Here is a 6,048-nt window from a genome sequence, read left to right on the forward strand (position 1 = left end):
AATCTCGTGTCCCATTTTCTAGCTTGAAATTAGTCTACTTTACACAAACCAAGTTCTGTTTGGCTATGCAAAACCATTCCTACAGTGCTTTCAGTACACTGTTTCCCTCCCCCACACAGACTGAAACCTGAACCTTTGTGAGCAAAAGGAAGTAGCTCTCCTGTGTGTTTGAATGGAAACTACTGCTTTTTTGTAGAGACTATGCAATGACAAACATACATGTTTAAGCAACTTATGAAAGTATTTCATCATATGAAATTATGATTAGCGTGTGGCACCATGTGTCTTCAATATTAAGCCTTTTCACAATATTCTAATTTTCTGAGATACTAGATTATAACTGACAACTAAGGAAAATCCCAAATTATCACACACAGACTGATAGATTTCAAATGTTTTTTTAATTTTGATGGAATATAATATACAAGCTTCACTTTCTGAATGGAATTGGTGAAATATCAACTTTGATATTCTAATTATATGACCAGCACCTGTATTACAGTTGCGTCCCAGATGCTGTTTAACTGTCACTTTCGCATTTTGCGTGTTGCCATAGTTTCTACAACCGGAAACTGTGGCTTGTCTCACATCAGTGACTGAATATCTGCACTATTACAAGGGAGACGAGCTGCATCTGAATTCGCTCACTTGTTCACTCATGCACTATTCCCTGTATAGCGAAGGCTATAGTGGACTATTTTGCATATGTGGAATGAGTAAGAAGTTTCGGACACTGGTTTACGAGTATATTCACTCTACATTAGTACAACATTTACAAGAGATGTTCATTCATGAATAAGAATGCATTTTGTGAAAAAGTAGTGAACAAATGTTGGGAATGAGTTGTTTACTCGGAATTCTGACGAAACTACAAAATGGCAGACACCTGATATAATGCACTATATACAGACATGCTCAAATTTGTTGATACCCTTACAGCTCATTGAAGTTATGCTTTATTCCTCCTGAAGAGTGATGGAATTAAAAGCTATCGTATCATGTATACTTGCATGTTATAGAATAAAGCAAAAAAGCTGTGAAGAAAAAGATATTCAAAAAAATATTCGTCAATGGCTTGGACACATTTGTTGGTACCCCTAGTAATACATTATTGGATTATATTTAAAACTAATTGGACCAGAGAAAGGCCTAGTGGTTAGAGCGTTGGGCTTGTGATCAGAAGGTTGGCGGTTGGAATCTCAGTGCCAGCAGGTCATGACTGAAGTGCCCTTGAGCAAGGCACCTTACCCCTGATTGCTCTGCAGTAATGTGCCACTGTAAAAAATTACTTGTAAGGTGCTTTGGATAAAAGCGTCTGCCAAATGAATAAATGTAATACAAGACCACTGATAGTATCCCTCGATCTGGGGCTCCACGCAAGATCTCACCCTGTGGGGTCAAAATGATCACAAGAACGGTGAGCAAAAATCCCAGAACCACAGAGGGGGACCTAGTGAATGACCTGCAGAGAGCTGGGACTAAAGTTACAAAGGATACCATCAGTAACACAATTCGGCACCAGGGACTCAAATCCTGCAGTGCCAGACATGTCCGGCCCATCTGAAGTTTGCTAGAGAGCATTTGGATGATTCAGAAGAGGATTGGGAGAATGTCATTGGGTCAGATGAAACCAAAATAAAACTTTTTGGTTAACTCTGGATGCAACTCATTTTGTTTGGAGGAGAAAGAATGCAAAGAACACCATACCTACTGTGAAGCATGGGGGTGGAAACATCATGCTTTGTGGCTGTCTTGCTGCAAAGGGACCAGGACGACTGATCCGTGTAAAGGAAAGAATGAATGGGGCCATGTATCGTGAGATTTTGAGTTAAAACCGCCTTCCATCAGCAAGGGCATTGAAGATGGAACATGGGTCTTTCAGCATGACAATGATCGCAAACACCGCACCCGGACAACGAAGGAGTGGCTTCGTAAGATACATTTCAAGGTCCTGGAGTGGCCTAGCTAGTCTCCAGTTCTCAACCACATAGAAAATCTTTGGAGGGAGTGTTGCCCCAAAACATCACTGCTCTAGAGGAGATCTGCATGGAGGAATGGGCCAAATTTCCCACCATAATTTGCATGTGATTTTTCAGGAATTTTTCTCATTTTATCTCTCATAGTTGAAGTGTACCTATGTTGAAAATTTACAGGCCTCTAATCTTTTTAAGTGGGAGAACTTGCACAATTGGTGGCTGACTAAATACACTGCTCAAAAAAATAAAGGGAACACCTGATCATCACAGACTATCAATCAACCCGGTAAGCAACCATAAGTGATTGTGAACCATCTTCACTTGTTTTGGAGCAAATAAAAGTGACAACAGGTACACTGGAGAGGCAACAACAAGGGTGGTCTGGGGAGGACCATTCTCAGAGGGTCTTACAGTCCTCCACGTGCTATGAGGTATTGGGATGAAGTCCTCAACTCTATTGTGAGATCTTATGCTGGTGCAGTGCAGAGCCCTCCTGGTGCATAATACCTGACCTTATGTGGCCAGAGTCTATAGGCTGTTTCTGGATGATGAAGGCATTGATGACATTGACTGGCCCCTCACGTTCCCCAGACCTTAATCCAGTTGAGAACCTCTGGGATCTCTTGTATCCAAAGCCATTAAGTAGAACTTACGCTCTGATCCAGGTCTGATAGGAGATTTCACAGGAGACCATCAGCCATCTCATCAGGAGCACGCCCAGACATTGCGGGGAGTTCATACGGGCACATAGGGCCATGCAGATTACTGACTTGCATTGAGTTACTGTGGTAAAACTTTAAAAGTTGAATGAGCCAATATTTATATTTTTTACAGTGATTTTACTGTAATTCCTGCACTGAATGTGTTTATAATTTTGGCTTTCATTGACCATTGTCACATTATTTTGTTCTCGCAAGTTATGCAAAGTATGTAAGTGAAGAGATTTAACCTGGATATTTTCATAATAATTTCATTGAGTTCTAATGTAGTGTGATTTTGGTGTTCCCTATAGGTGTATTATGCCCCACTGTAATTGAAATGGCAGTATTAAAATGTGTAAAAACTCCAAAACAAACTTTTACAATTTAATAAAGGTTTACAAGTAACCCAATGTTCAGATTTTTCTTTTAATCATGATGCATTTACCTCATGCAGAACAGGAAAAAGCAGACCGCACATAACAACTTAAAGAACATAAAAACACTCCAGTTGGTATGGTTGTCCTGTTTACATCGTTTAAATTGAGTTAGAACAAACATATTTACATGATGAAGTGAAAGTCAGTCACTGACTCAGTCCGTTTACAAGAGCACCTGCTGAATAGAACTATGCTTCATCATTCACCTTATTTTGCACATTTCTTTAATTTAATATGCCAAATAATTAAACCCAATCCATTACCTTACAGGGACCTGTTTCAGAAAGCAGGGTAAGTGCAAACTCAGTGTAAGTTAACCGTAATATATCGTAATATATATTACGAACGCGCACAAGTTCGTAACACAGACATTAAAATGGCATGTCCGTTTATTCAGGAACCCGTAGATGAGGAAGCTGCATTAATTCGGAGAGAGTTAAATTTACGTCGGGAGAGAATGGCGAGGCCCCGTTTGGATGTTTTATCATATTCGGGGGATTTTTTATTTGAACGATACCGTTTTTCTGTACAGTCCATTAAATATATCCACAATCTGCTTCATCCTTACAACACAAACCTCACTTGTCGGGGTCGCGCTCTTACATCTGAGCAGATTCTCTGTATTGCTTTACGTTTCTTTGCTAATGGAAGCTTTCTTTATAACACCAGGGATGCAAAACACGCTAGCAAGGCAACTGTATGCAGAGCGGTAAGAAAAGTGTGCATTGCTCTCAAGCCCTTTTTATACATTTTTGTTAAGTTTCCTGGCCACAAACCTGTGAGAGCCATCAAAGAGGAGTTTCATAGGATTGCAGGTGAATGGTGTACTTTCTGAATTAGGCTGATCAAATAAATGTGGTCTTGCTGCCACCTCTGGAAGTAAGCTAATAATTCAAATACCCTTTAGGATTTCCCAATGTGATTGGGTGCATTGATTGCAGCCATATACCCATTATCGCACCTTCCCAAAATGAGGCAGATTATGTCAATCGGAAGTCCATCCACAGCATTAATGTGCATGTACACTGACATGGCCTAATGTTTCCTAATGTCAAAGACTGTGTCCAAGTAAAGTAACTAATGTCTTTGTTTGTCACTGTGAAGATCATATGTGATGCTGCACACATAATTACAAATGTGGAGGCTAAGTGGCCTGGCTTGGTTCATGACTCACGGATATACGTGACCCTGGATCACAAAACCAGTCTTAAGTAGCACGGGAACATTTTTAGTAAAAGCCAAAAATACATTGTGTGGGTCAAATTATAGATTTTTCTTTTATGCCCAAAATCATTAGGATATTAAGTAAAGATCATGTTCCATAAAGCTATTTTGTAAATTTTCAACCCAAAATATATAAAAACTTTTTGTGAGTGGATGGCCTGCTACAGTGATTAACAACTTCAAAGGCGATTTTCTCAATATTTAGATGTTTTACACCCTTTACTTCTAGAGTTTTACACTCTTGTATCTCCACCAGATATTATCCCATCTTAACAACCCATATATCAATAAAAAGCTTAACTATTCAGCTTTCAGTTGATGTAAAAATCTCAATTTCGAACAATTGACCCATAAGACTGGTTTTGTTGTCCAGGGTCACATATCGGGAGTTATCTGTGAGCAACAGAATGGGCCAAGGTAAGGGAATATATGCCCTGAACACATTGTAATGTCAGTCTGTCTGACGAAAAGCAATAAACCAATGTGACCTTACAGGAGAGACGGACGGCCTTCTGCTGGGTGATAGGGGTTACCCGTGCAAACCTAGACTAATAACCCCTTACCCAGAACCTGAGCTAGGCCCCCAGCAGCACTTCAATGTGGCACACAGCAGGACAAGAGCCCGGGTGGAGATGACCATAGGCCTGTTGAATTCACGTTTCCAGTGCCTATGCCATTGTGTTATTGTGGCATGTGTTGTTCTTCAAAATATTGCCATTATTAGAGGGGAGCAACAACCTGCCCTACAAATACAAGAATTTCAGGAAGACCTCATACACCCTGTGGATTTCCAGGATGGAAGGGTAGTCAGAGACCTTATATGCCGCAATGTCTTTGGACACTAATACACCACACAAACACAGGACTGTTATTCAAAATTTAATTTGGCCTGCTTTATGTCCTACAAATACAAAAGCAACAGTTACGTTTTCTTTTAGGGTTGTAAGACTGTTCCATAACTTTGTACACCCACCTCTAGTTTGTGCCTAAGGAGTTCAATTTCCAAATCTGTTTTTAGGATCTGACAGTCCAAGTACACAAGTTCTTTATCAGTCTTTTTTAACTGTTTTCAACTGAAAAACACAAGACAAAGGTTAGATGTTGGGAATTTATACAGAAATGTATACAGATTTATACAAATGGCATTTACGGAACAGTACTGAACAGAGTTAATTTGTGTGTCAGAATTTGATGGACCAGCCTCCTGTTCTGCCATGCTCTGTCAAAAAAAAAGAGAACTTTGTCAGTTTGTGCATGCATACCAACTGGCGTACTATGGAGTGTGTGATTTGGAGATACATCATATAAACATTACCTCTGCAGGCCTCTCTGTGTTAGCAGACAAGGTTTCTTCATCCTGTGAATACAAGCATTTGGTGTAGTGTTCACTTTTTAAGAATGCCCTTAAATTGCATTGGGTAGGTCACTTACAACTGCCTGGGGTTCTGTTGTGACAAGAGGCTCCATAAGGCAAATATTACCATCAGAATATGCTGGGACAAAGAAAAAGTATTTGAGTCAAATAAATGTAACTATAAGAAAGGGTCTGTACAAACGGCCTCTTGCATATTATATCAGCACTAGTATTCTGGGGAATGACAGGTTCTGATTAACTCCCTCCTGGAATTCCCTCAGCCACTGTTCGCCCAGTGTTGAGGCTCAAGGCCATCTCCTCTGCATCCGTCAGAGGTGGTGGTGCAGGTCCCCCCC

This window comes from Barbatula barbatula (assembly GCF_947034865.1).
Source record: "Barbatula barbatula genome assembly, chromosome: 24".
Lineage (NCBI taxonomy): Eukaryota > Metazoa > Chordata > Actinopteri > Cypriniformes > Nemacheilidae > Barbatula > Barbatula barbatula.